At 44.6% G+C, this 14,515-nt stretch overlaps 1 protein-coding gene across 1 annotated transcript in view; it reads right to left on the bottom strand.

Annotated features, from left to right (window-relative positions):
- cacna1da (calcium channel, voltage-dependent, L type, alpha 1D subunit, a) overlaps positions 1–14,515 on the bottom strand; it is a gene marked incomplete at its 3' end in the record, with an annotated part of 70,053 nt that overhangs the window by 51,776 nt on the left and 3,762 nt on the right. The gene's annotated exons all lie outside the window — the stretch shown is intronic.

The raw sequence follows: 14,515 nt of genomic DNA, 5'->3' as shown, positions 1-14,515 counted from the left end.
ATTTGCTTCACTAAATTCATTTTAGACTGTACCTACATGGTCCTTTGTTAACCTTTCAATGAATTTGTGACTATACTAATTGTTTCATTGTTTCATTACTAATATCCCCTCTGCAGTCTGAACTTAGGACCTTAAGGTCATCTCAGTTAGCGTACAATTGTATTTTGTGTGTTCAGGAACAACACCAGCAGTGGAGGAGCAATAAACATACCCCACAGGCAAAAGCATGATAGATCCAATGTGTGAGTGCAGCCACAATATTTATCACATAATGTGTTACGTAATGGGTTACAACTGGTACATTTGTCTAACACACGCTCTCTTAAAAACGCCAGTGCAGTATCTAGTATGATGAGTTTAGTTCAGCTCAATAGACTCAGTGCTATTGAAACAACATGATCGGTCAACTAGAAAAGAGAAGTGGTATCAGAGATGCCTTTGTTTTAGTTTCCCAGGAACAGGAATTATACTCACCAGAGGTCAAACTAAGGCTACACAAACCCACAGACAAAACATATGGAACTCGTTCAAGGCAAACACACAGAAACACATGTACAGATGCTCTGAGTTGCTCTCTCTCTCACACACACACACACACACACACACACACACACACAAGCACACACACACACACACGGGAGGCAGGCACAGACAGACAGACCATCAGGAGGACAGCTGTTGGTTGCAGCAGGTGTTTTTCTAGAAGCTACCACAAGCGTCTGTGTGTGCTCTGAACAACTCTCTGCGTCTGAGTGCCATATGAGAGCTGTAAGATGAGTGTGTGTGTGTGTGTGTGAGTAGAGAGAGAGAGAGAGAGAGAGAGAGAGAGAGAGAGAGAGAGAGAGAGAGAGAGAGTGTGTGTATGTTGTGTGTGCTTGGGCATGTGTAAGCCTCAAATAAAGAGGCTCATGCCCATTAAACATGAATGGTGCCCGGTTGCCCAGCAACTTAAGCAAACACAGAACCCTTAGCACAGCTCACCTCACCTGCCTGTCAAGAGTCCCCCAGTGGTGGAAAGTAACTTAGAACATTTACTCAAGTATCTCAAGTATTTCCATTTCATGCTACTTTATACTTCCACTCCACTATATTTCAGAGGGTAATATTGTACTTTGAACTCCACTACGTTTATTTATGTATAGATTTAGTTACTAGTTACTTTTATGCTGAAGTTTGGACTGATGTGATAATATAACAAGCTTTTTAAATACAATACATTGCATATTTGTAACCTTTCTGGTTTCTGACGTCTTACAAAAAGCAGCGTGTAGTCGGGCTCACTCTTCAAATGAGTTGTTAACAGCCCACCAAATAGTGATTATTCCCTCTAAACTTCTCACATTTCAATCAAAGTGCAAACAATCCAATATCTTACCAACTATCAAAGATTAGAGAAAAAGTCCAAAAACTGAAAACAGATCTTTGTCTCTTTTTCTTCTTTCCTCTCCCATGAATCATCTCAAGACCCCCTCAGATTGATCTGCTGTCCCTGTATATAAAGCCCCTCCATCAGCTACATTAGCAACAGTAACACACTGTTTACACCCAGCTTCAGTATTAATAATCTACTACTGTTATATTTAATAATATATCAGTCAGAGGGACCAAAACAGTTATTTTACTATAATACTTTAACTACATTTTGCTGCTAGTATTGATGTACTTTTACTCAGTAGGATTTCTCATGCAGGACAAGACCTTTACTTACGTAATGGAGGATTTTTACAAAGTTATTACTTAAGTAAGGATCTGAATACTTCTTCCACCTCCGTCACCCCCTACTCAGTCATCCATCCACGTGCTTTTGCTCACTCCTTCACCTGTTCACTCACTCGCGCCTCCATTTACCAGGCCATTCACACGTCTTCTAAACCCCGCCTTCACCAGCATGCACTTCCTGCATCTGACCTCGGTCAGCCACCCTGTCACTCATTCTCTTGGAAGCGTTCAACACTGCACCTCTCTCATAAGCAGACAAACAGAGGGAGTGCCACTGAAGCCGTGAGCTGACACTGGCTTAGGAGAAGTGGGGTACCCAGAAGACAAACTGGAAAAGGAAATGAGTGTCCATGGACGATCTCGAAGTAGAGACCACGCTGTTTAGGGCTGACGTGGTGAAGGCGCCACTAGCTGCACATCATCGGGATGCTGTGGTGTTGCTCTTCGAGACATCAGTAAAAATCATGCATGAGCTCTCTGTGACCTCTCCTGTCGATGATGAGCAAGCAGACCCCATGACTCAAAACATTTTCACTTTGTCTGTTTTCTTTCTCTTCCCTGTCTGTTGGACTGATGAATGCCCGTCTTTGTTTGCAAAGTGCCATGGATAATGACAGTGAAGGCATTCAGCACCGTATTGTGTTTGTATGTGCACAACAATGCGGTCTGATTCACACTGTACAGGCGTAGCCACCTCAGGCCACTGGAAACAAGTGATGAGTAGTACTGTGTGTTTGCAATGTGCTGTATTATGCTAACTGTTGTAAGGTGGGAAAATTGGGTTTGTATGCTTGTGTGCATGTGAGCCAAAGCCTGAATGTGAGCATGTGTGCTGGGTTCTGTATACGCACTTACGGGGATGTGAGTCAGAAGTGGGTAAGTGTGTGTGTGTGTGTGTGTGTGTGTGTGTGTGTGTGAGAGAGAGAGAGAAAAAGAGTGGTTATTTATGTGTGTTTTTGTGTTCTGAATACTCTTTGTACACTTGTATTGTACACTTGTATTGAAAGTGGGGAAATAGGTTTTGTATGCGAGTGTGTATGTGTATGTGTGTGAGAAAGAGAGAGAGAGAGAGAGAGACTAGTAAGAAGAGAGCATGCACCGTGTGATGTACATTACTGTTGTGTGCATTGAATGTTGTGTGTCAAAAGTAGATAAGTACTTCTGTTCACAGCTAAGGCTATAGGCTATGTTGCAGAGGCAAAAGAGATACTGTGCAAAAGTGAAAGCATATCACAGTGTGCATATGCACGCACGCCTGCATACAGGAAAGTGACTGTATACAAGACGGAGTGTACTAGAGAGAGAGAAAAAGGGTGCGCGTGTGTCGCTGGCTCCTTCTTGTTCCTTTCCTTTGATGTACATGTATGTGCGTTTGAAAACACATTTATAACATTATATACACTCATTTAACCCTTTACATGCAGCATACATGGCACCACACATGCACATGGGTGCACACACACACACACACACACACACACACACAAACACACATACACACACACACTCACATACACACACACATACTGTAGGCTTACAGAAGGTTGTAGTGGGAAGCAGTGTGGGGAGGGCCACGTCTCCTCTATGGGAGCAGAGACAGTGGGAGGGCTTTGTTGGCTGCAGGGCTCGTTTTGCCAACAATTTACTGACGATCGAGTGGAGCACTTAGCCCCATGTGAGGGAGACTGAGCCCTTTGTGAAAAGGTTGAGCAAAGCCCACAGCTCAGGCCTCTCTACAGACAGAGAGAGAATGAGAGACAGCGCGGGTGAGCGAGAAACAGAGAGGGAGAGAAGGGGAGGGAAGAGAGAAGTGCAGTGAGACAGAGAGAGAGAGAGACAGAGAAAGGTGGGAGAGAGAGAGGGAGAGAGAGAGATAGAAAGAGAGAGAGTGCAGGAGTTTGTGCCCACAAGACGGGCAGAGAAGGGAGAGTGATGTGAGAGACAGAGAGGCAGAGTGAAAAAAGAGTGGAAGGCCGAGCGTAAGGAAGGGACAAATTTGAAAGACAAAGAGTGATGGGGGAGGTAGGATGAACTGCCATGCACAGCAAAATGGACCTCACACTGCTTCCTCCGCAAACAAAAAGCACTCTCTTACACTCTCAGTCTGTGACAACCTCGCAAGTCAAATACTGCTCAGGCCAAAGCAATCATGTCAGCACGTGTCTTTACATAACAAAACAATAGGCAGTGAGCGTCAGAGTCAGTGTTGCAGAACTGGAAGCACACAAATGAGGTAGTGCTGCTCCACATTAGCGTGAGCCTCAGTGAGCGCACCCATACCGCAGTCTGACAGAATGGATGAATCTCAGTATGGCCTGACAAATACATCGCCCAGCTAGGCTACACGGAGGATCAGCGGCAGACCACCACATGGAATCTCCAGGTCAAGGATTGGACATTGACACAGTCGTGGTGAGAGAGGATGGAGGGGGATCAATGAAGAAGGAAAGGGGATGACAGATAGTTAGAGAAGAGAGCTGAGGGGATGGGGAACAGAGGAGATAGTGAGGATGGATGAAAGGGAGGAGAGGAGAGATGGAAGGACAGAGGAGAGGCAGGATGGAGAGCTGTGACAAGTGTATGGAGGTTAGGGGCACTGATGGGGTTTCAGCTGTGTTACCGTGAAAGCTTATGAGTGGGCTGGATGCTCATAAGAGGCATGTCTCACTGATTTAATCAGCCAGACGTGACTAGAACTACACACAAAAATGAACAACAGGTGCTGTGGCAAGTGCTACATTAATTCTTTAGTGAACGTTACGTTTTCACACAAAGACTAAGGATAACTGAGTACAAATTAATAAATTAAGAGTTAATGGGTTAGTGGTTGCAAATGGGGAGAACAGGAGGATTAGAAACAGCTCTGGCATCCATATGCTGCTTGTTTAGTGTATGGCAAACATGCATCTGCACATGTGGGGTGAGGTCTGATTCTCACTGCAGAGATATACCTGCCCCAGGCGCAGGAAACAAAGTGCGTTGCATGCATGGGTTTCTGTATGTATGTGTGTGTGTGTGTGTGTGTGTGTGTGTGTGTGTGTGTGTGTGTGTGTGTGTGTGTGTGTGTGTGTCTGTTTGTGCGTGTGTGTATGTGTGTGTGTATGTGTGTGTGTGTGTGTGTGTGTGTGTTTGTGCGTGTGTGTATGTGTCGGTCTGCCTGTTTGTGTCTTGGTCTATGAGTGTATATGTGTTCCTAAGTTTTGTAAGTGTGTTCTAATGGGCAGTGGCAACATTAGACACACTCATTTAACTCTTTACACACAGGATCTGTACAAAGAGCGAGGCTGCCATTAAGTATTAGAATAGAAGCTTCTAGATTCAAAAGGGAACAGCACCAAGGGCCGAATATCTTCATCCAAAGGCAAATGTGGACACAGAGTCTGGAGCGCTCAAGGTGATGAGGAAGACTAAGACTGCTGGGGCACAAGGGGTACGAGGTCGAGGAGTGAATGGGGGAGTTCTTCTCCTCTATGGCTCGGTTGGGAGCGGTGAAGAAAGGGTAGTGACCGTCGCGTTGCGTCACGTCTCGTCGCCGTCACGTCGCAGAGCAGAGTGAAGTGGAGTGGCGTCTATGTGCAGCAGGAAACTCAGCCCTGTGGGGCAAGCCAAAAATATCTCTGACTCATCTCCCCCACTTAGTTATGCTCTAAAGACTTACAGTGCATGTGCCTCTCTCTATCGCTCTCCCTCCCTCTCTCTCTCTCTGTCTGTCTCGATCTGTCTCTTTCTCTTTCTCTGTCACTCTTACTGTTGTTCTCTCACTTGCTTGCTCTTCATCTCCCCCATCTCTCTATCTCTCACTCTATTGCTCTGGCTCTCTTTATCTCATCTTAATTGCTGTTGATCGCTCTGTCACTCTCTCTTTCTGATCCTTGCCATCTCTCCTGCTCTCATGCAGCCACACATGAAGCATCTTTACTATAGCACAAAATGGACAACTTAACCCTTGTGTTTAAAATAAGCGCACAGTGGCATCACACATGACAAGTTAGTCTCTTTCACTACATCCTCTGCTGTGCTAAAGAATCACAGAAAAAAAAATGTATTACCCTGTAGGGTAATCTATGTCATTTGTTCCCCCCAGAGCTACAAATTGTCATAAGCAGTAGCCGCGCTGAAAGTGGCTTTGAATGAAGGCATCTGTTGAATGACTCCAATGTCAACATCAATGTCACACATGCACGGGCGCCACGGTGGCTCAGTTGCTCCAAGTAGCTGGGAGACGGGACACTTCCTGTGAGCAGGGCACAATATGGCTGCCACTGAGTAATGCGCGGCTTAGGGTGAGTCATTAGGGCGCGAGGGACATCCCTGGGTGCGCTCCAAATGGCAGGGAAAGTAAACGCTGAGAGAGGGCGCTGGATGGATGGACAGACTAAATGAGTGAATGAAGTGGGGGTCCAGGTGGACAAGGGGGTGAGGAGATGCAGTGCTGGGCAACGTGTATTTGGGAAGGGACACAGTGAGAATGATGGAGCACAAGACACGTGCACACAAACACACACTGGAGAAGTGGGGTAACGGCTGCGAGATGAGTCAGACTGAGATCACATGGCTCACAAAAGCCCACAAAGATGTCTTGTTCACGATTCCCAAGCACCCACACAAACAAATACATTTCATACATACTCACACATGGAGAAACAAACACACCCTAAAATGGCCACACTGATGCACACACACTCACACATATGGATTTTAGCTCCAGTATGCTGTGACAAAACCATATCGTGTCATGATGAAGATATGAGCTGCAGCTCATTTGAAACACAGTAACTAGCCCCTGAGCCCACAGAATGAAGCACACAGAGACATGGCTCCCGAAATCCAATATTAATGAGTGAAAATGATTAAGAGGAAAGGATTTAGATGAAGTGCATAATTCATTTTCACATGTGAGTTATTGCATCTCTGAATAGAAAAGAGCTATTTTTCCCCTTCTCTCTCCTCCTCCTTTTGCTCTCTCTCTCTCTCTCTCTCTGTCTCTGTCTCTCTCCCTCTCTCTAGTCCTGTCTGGATGGATCAGTCATAGCAGTATGGGTGAGTTGGAGGGTTAAGGGAAGACTGAACACGGTGATGGCCTCAAGCCTCTTGCTCTGTGTGTGTGTGTGTGTTAAAGAGAGAGACATTGGCATAAATAGTGAAAAAAATATGTGAGCGCAGTCTGGCCTGAGTGTGCTTACAATGCATGTTTGTGTATAAATGAATACACTATATATTCAGAGGCTAACAGCATCCAACAGAGCACACCGATGACCTTGATGCTGAGAACAAACACCAAGAGAAAGACAGGAAAGAAAAGATGTATCTCTTTATCTCTTCTTCTTTTTCTCCCTCTCGCTATCTCTCCTCAACTGACTGCGGATCCACAGCCCTTTCACCTATCCCACCTCCTCATCATGCTGAATGCAAACACACACTTTAACACACACTGCTCGGTAACCCGGCAACAACAGCATCCTCCTCGTATCCACAGAGCACTGTGGCCAGCCTGACTGAGGTCTCAGGTACCAGAGAGCAATTCTGGCCCTCACCAGCATGGGGCAGCAGTCAGCATATAGGAGGCAGGAGGGAGAGTGACTGGATGATGAGCTCAAAGGCAAGAGACTCCTACAGACTCTTCTATCTGGAGCTGCAGATCCTGGTGAGTGTAGATCAGTGGGGATGCAAAATGGATTAGAGTCCCCTTTCATTCAACTGCATGTGACGCCAAAGGCATATGTAATATAATATAAACCGTGCTTTTTCATACACATATATACACATTTCATATACATATATTTCCAGTTGTTGCCACATTTAGCATTTAAGGAGTTCGATGTGAGGCACTTTACCCTGGGATGAATGGTCATTGTGCAGCCAGAGCAGGATGGCAAAACTACACACAAATTGCAGTCTCTGAATACACACTCCTTTAGAAAAATTATCACATATAGACACATTGCACACCTAATGAAAAGAAAAATGCATAGTCCTACTTTTCCCTGTGTTCATAGAAAACCTAGTCAATCACTCCACCAAGATACAATGAAATATGAAATCAATTAAGAGTTAATTTCTGCACTCACTCCAGTTTGGCAGAGCCTTCGGCCATTTGACCAATGTTGTTTTTTAGGGGATCCAACCACCTTATGCATATGCTTATCCTTACAGATCTTTTTAGAGCTTGTACTTGGTTAACTGTGAAGAAGCTCAAGGCACAGCCCCAGTTAATGGACCCTAGTAGGCACACAGAAACACTATTGGAAGTACTATAAAGAATTATTTCATCAACAATGGTGGAGATATATCTTTCAGAGACGCGAATTATAGAAACTGTAGAAAGACCTGTAGAAACAAAATTATTTTATTCTTGTATTTCTAACAGAAGAAGAGTTGCTAGTTTGACTGCTGGACACAACAGAACATCATGGGTCTATTATGGACGTCTCTGCTGTCCCTAATTGGGAGGACTTTCAAATAGCTGTTTGATGTGAAGACTCTCAAAGATGGCTAATTATGTTAAAATTCACATAAATATAATTTTTACACACACACACACACACACACACATACACACACCTACAGATGCACACACACACATGAATGCACACACAAGCACACACAAACAGGAACAGCAGGAGCAACCCTCTCTCAAACCGAGTGTGACCTTGACTGATGAACACACAGCTCCTCTGGCGTGTGCTAGCTCTATAACCATCCTGATGATGGTGAGAAAACAGATCCCACTCCTGCGACTTGGTTTGCACCCTATTCTTTTCTCTATTTAGACTCAAGAATGCACACTTTCCCTCAGTCTACCACTTTTTACCGCCGAGTTCATGGTGCACAATCTATTTCTGTTTATGTGGGTTGTGGGGTGTGCGTTTTAAAGTCCATGTGTTTGTATGGATGGGTTGTGGTTGGAAAAATCAAGACTTTAAAGTCAGTGAGAGGATATGTTAGTCTGACTGTTTTCCAATATTATGGTTATGAGAGTGTTTGTTTGTCTCTGACAGCAGGTGTTTGGGTGTATTTATGTGAGTGTGAACATGTTTATGTGCATGTGTACATGGGTGGGAGTGCATGTGTGCCTGCTTGTGCGTGTGAGCACATTTGTGCGAGGGCTAAAATCTAGGGTGACTCACTGCCTGAGAGCTGAATCACTTATTAATGCCTGAGCACGAGATCACCTGAGGAGAGCGCAGGCCAGCGTGACGATGACAGAAACACTCTGTCTTTCATGCCTGAGCGCGCACGGACGGGCCAGCGCAAGCAAGCCGCCACACCAGGCAGAAACTCTTCCCTCTGGACCGACCAATCACACTTCTCCAACCACTGACCAGCATCATGACCCGACCATTTCGTGCCCGACTTTTTATTTTTTTAAAGTGCCATTCCTCAAACCATGTGGCAGTATTCTGGTTTCCTCTCATCCCGAGCTTTTTCAAGAGATGGAATGCAGGGATGCAGAGGGGTACCGAACAAATGCACAGGTCCTGGATGCAGGCTTTGCTTTCAGTGACCTGATTTAAATGAGCTGATGTCATGATCTAATGAGTGGAGGGCTGAGGCTGTTTCACGCTCAAGGCCTCCAGCCTCCGAACCAGCTCATTCACTGCTTTCATGGCTGTGACCAACCACACACAGACATGCACCGAGGCACACACACACACACACACACACACACACACACACACACACACACACACACACACACACACACACACACACACACACACACACAAGCGACAGAGAAAAAGTCGAAAAGACAGAGTGAATCTAGCATATCTAGTGAAACAAGCATAAATGCATGAACAAACACATGCACATGTTTCTGCACACATACACACAGACAAACAGACACACACACACACACACACACACACACACACACACAGACACACACACACACACACACACACACACACACACACACGCACACAGAAGATGAAGAGCAGCGGGAGCAACCAGCCCAAATGAGCAGTTAGCTAAGTGATTAAACACACACCAAGTGCCATCATCTCCACTGGGGTCGACAGACTCTGCAGCCGGAGCCAGACACAACCACTCATTCACGCACACACACACACTTCCTCTCAGTCTTCCATGGTCATTTCAACATTGTCACACACACTACCATCACTGACCATAATCATTAGCTGTTTTTTCTCTCTCATCATCCAGATCCAGCATTGACATATACACAACCAGAACTTTCTAAACACAGACAACATGTCCCTCTTTGCAGAACTGCCAAGACCGCTGAGCAAAAACCGTATGAACAAGCCTTTCCCTTTTCTTCCTCCTCAGGGAGAATAGCGAATGTACCTCCCTCCACAGGCAGCTGAGCACTGACTGCCTGAACATGCCCCTTTCCCTCCACAGGCAGCTGAGCACTGACTGCCTGAACATGCCCCTTTCCCTCCACAGGCAGCTGAGCACTGACTGCCTGAACATACCCCTTTCCCTCCACAGGCAGCTGAGCACTGACTGCCTGAACATGCCCCTTTCCCTCCACAGGCGGCTGAGCACTGACAGCCTGAACATGCCCCTTTCCCTCCACAGGCGGCTGAGCACTGACTGCCTGAACATGCCCCTTCCCCTCCACAGGCGACTGAGCACTGACTGCCTGAACATGCCCCTTTCCCTCCACAGGCGGCTGAGCACTGACTGTCTGAACATGCCCCTCTCCCATGCCTGCACTTGCGCTTAGCTGCTTTACTAACCATGAAAGCACCTCTTTCTTGCCTTCTTCGGCACAGGTAGCATGGACATACCGCTCTCTGCAGCCTAAATACATGACAGTCCTCATTTCCTCACACTCAGTCTTCACAGACAACACAGATGGCAGTCTCGTGGCACTCATAGCCCTTACAAAAACACGCGCGCGCGCGTCATAGGACCAGATATGCATGATATGTTACATTTCCTCAGTTTTATTGAGTTATCTGTTAGAAATGGACAACAGCTTGTGATGAAGAAGGTAGGAATCATGAAAATGACAAAAGGAACACAGGGCAGCTTTGATGACCACCGAATGCTACATAAAAAAAACATCAGAGTAACAATGGACACGAGGACATGTCAACATTTAAGAGAGAATGTTTGTTGCCACTAACACTAAATTGGTATGCAGGCTATTAGAATTGGACATTAAATCCTAACCTCACTGGAAGAAGCTCCTCAAAAAGCAAACTAGTGCATAATTGTTCTGCTAAGAAAACTGTGGATGAAGGCACAATGCCTTCAATGGTGTTCATAACTAGGAGGAAGAGCAAGTCTGAACATCCAAAATCTGATCTGAGTTACAGCCGGTGTGGTTACAAATGCAATTCAACTAGCTTTTAACACATATCTTTCTGCCTGAGCCTTTTAACCAGAGGTCATGCTATTTTGTTTTTACATCTGGCATCCTGATGTTCACACTGTTCGAAAGAATATTAGATCTGTGTCATATGTTGAAGAAGAAAATCTGCAATCTGAGTATAGCAACATCTACCCAGGGACCCAAAAGCTATAAATCAAAGGCTCATTTCTTTAAAAGATGACCATTGAAGAGGAGATGCTGTTAGAATAAAAAAAATGATGATCACTTATTCTAGTCTTACTTCTCCATCTCTTGTGTGGTACATAGAACTTCACCGTCAAATTTTATCAACAATCATTTTCTGCCATTCAAATAAGCCCTTTCACTCAGAATCAAAGTCATTTTGTATCATTGGTAGAGTAGGTTTTTAGCATTTTATCCCAGCAAGCCCATTGAAATGTAAGAATAGCTTTTACAGCAGGGTATTGTGAGATATTTTACTGAAATACGTCTGTTATCAAGCTAGCTAGCTTTTATCAGTGCCAACCGTTTGTTGTTCATGTTTGCAAGACAAAAATGCTGGCTGTTAGCCATGCAGGGCATCATACTGGAGATTTAAGCTCCCAGTGATAGGTTCAGAAGGTGCTTCCTGAGAATATGCAGATATCCATGTAAAACATATCAGGGGATTCAGTAAGTTAAATCACTATGACTAAAGGTTGTTCAGCAGCCTTGACCATGACCAACCTCTCTCATCATCTGACTTATTATCATCAGTAAGTTAGCTACATCACACACTGAAGTTGGCAGTAGCCTAAACTCACCCCAAAGAAAGCCTCAGCAATCTAAGAAATATCAGTGCGTGACTTGAGATCATAGCTAGGATAACGTTCCGTCCACCACCCACTTAGGATAAGTATGGCTGGGCTCACTGTTATGACAGTCCTTTTTGAATCATACTGGACAGTAACACAACTGATGCAGGCAAGCGCTCCTTGATACCTGCCTGCCTGTCCTGTGGGCTGCTGGGTAAAGGTTGAGACGGATGAATCACATTTGCAGTGAAAAGGTCGTCAGGCTGGAAAGCCGTTGCACAGCCAGGGGCGCTCGGGCCCCACCATCACAAGACAAGGGTGACCTTAAAGAACACTCCTGTAGTGTGTGTGTGTGAGTGAGAGAGTGTGTGTGTGTGTGTGCGTGTGGGAATGTGTGTTTATTAATTAATTAATATTATGTAGACCTGGAGAGAGTGACGAGGCACCACTCCCATTTATTTCACTGGCCGATGCTATGCTAGCTACTTCTGCCCAGAAAGTACCATATTGACCATCTTTAAAAATGTTGTCACTTCCAACACCATTTACACAAAAAATTCAATTAGGCACCACATAACATGACAATAAGCACTTAAAAAGTATATTTTGTCTATTCGGATGTTCCCGGCTAGATCATGCACAAGTTTAGTGTAGGGCGGAGCCTCGTCGCATATCTAAGTTGACAACACTACTTATTTCAGACTTGCGTTAAAAGAGACTGGCTGCTGGGATTTGTATCAAGGCTTATGCCTTTTGGCCCATACTTATATATAGGCTATAGGGGAAACAGTAAAAAAAATCATTATATTATGTTCTGTTGAGTGATATATAGGTATGTGACATGACTATAACTGTGGATGAAGAAATTCATTTTAGCATATCTCTATGTGGACAATTTCTACAACATCCTACTGTTCTGTACAATATAAATAAATCTTGATTTTGAATGCGTAGAATTCGGATTTCGTTTTTCTAATAACTGTGCGTTAAAGACCTATGCAACAGCCCACACATCTTGTGGGCTATAAACAGAAGTAGTAGCACTTCAGCAGTTCTCTGTGGGATTGCGTTGATTCCAGGACAGTGTTTTGGAGTAGAAATGATGTACTATAACAGCTCAGATCCTGTTGTGCTATGCTGTTAATTGCACTAACCTGCATGTAGCCTCAGGGTGTGTGCTTTTATCTTTAAGTTGATTTCTTGTAGTTGGTTCGATTTAATTAGCTTGCCTTCGCAAGGATAACACATTACACATTGGGCATCCAAAACGTCTTATACTTAAATTAAGGTGAAGTTACCTTACCAGCAAACCAAAGATATAATGTTGTGCCGCGGCAAGTCAACTATGCGCGTTCCCGAATTACTTTGTCTCTGTCATCACAGGAATTTTTCAACATACACCAATCTACATATAAAACACTATTTCTTAGTGCCTGTTGTCATATGTTATGTGGTGTATAATTGGCTTATGCCGAAGTGAGACCGACATTTTTAAACATGTCAGTGGTCAAGTTGATGCTAACTGGTTGACGGTAACCCTCCAAATCCTGACCCCCCTCATGTGTCTGTGTGTATAGGTGAGTAGGTGCATGGACAACGAAGCTTGGTGGGGGGGCTCTGTTCCTGAATGTCAAGACTGTCTTCCTCTTTCTGATATTAAGAGGTGATTAAATAATAATAATGTCACACCCACACCTTAATAACTTGTTTTGACAAGCAGGGCATTTTAATACCCTGCAGTGTTCTGCCTTAAATGGCATTCATGTAGAGACAAATGTAGAAACACAACAGTTTGAAATGGCATTAAAGTCAACCTCCACAGCACTACCTTGGTGTGTCTTTCACCTCATGGTGTTTAAAGCAATACTTAAACCTCCACATACAAGAGAAAATCAAAGAAATCTCTTAATGCAATGGATTCTCCCATCCACCAGTGAGACTAATAGAGATCTTCTCAGCCTATTGGGATGGCACTATATTATTCTACAGGCCAGGATAGTGAAAGTGCTGTCTCTCATGAAGCGCCAATGCTATTTTAACCTTACAATACATGAAATACACCAAGGCACAGTGTCAAAGTTCTAAAAACAATGTAAACAGGAAAACACATTTGTAGTCTTTAAAACTAAGTCTCCATCTCTCTGTTTTACACATTCACATACACACACTTCCTTAAAAGGCTATTTCTGCTGTATGCTCACAGGCACCCTTATTAATCACAAACTATGCAACTATGCAACATGACGCCTCCTGCAGTGCTCAGCACACTGCACCCTGCATGACTAACCAGTGCAGAAACACTCAGCCTAGAACCGAAACAGACAACATTAATGTACAGTGTGTGGCCATATGCACCAGCATATGATGTTTCAGTGACAGCCACCCTCTCTATTTCTCCCTCTCTCTCTCTCTCTCTTTTTCCAGTTTCTGCCCTCAGTGGCAGAGTCATGTGGCTGGTGGGCGACCCCGGCGAACGCGTGTTACAAGGCGAGTGAAAAATTTAGCAGCTACAAGGCTGGGTGAAATCCACACTGAAAAAGCTGATTCCATAATTCATAGCGGCATCCGGTCTGGCGCTCCCTGGGCCTGTGTGTGTTAAAACATGGTTCTCATGGAATGCAGTGTGTAGCTCCGAATCATCCCTGCCTGTTCAACTTAAGAGTTGTCTGAGAGTTCAGCGCCAATGCGAGGT

The sequence above is a fragment of the Sprattus sprattus genome (assembly GCF_963457725.1).
Source record: "Sprattus sprattus genome assembly, chromosome: 10".
Taxonomy (NCBI): Eukaryota; Metazoa; Chordata; class Actinopteri; order Clupeiformes; family Clupeidae; genus Sprattus; species Sprattus sprattus.
Note: the sequence above shows the minus strand (reverse complement) of the source record. Positions and strands in the feature narration are given on the sequence as shown.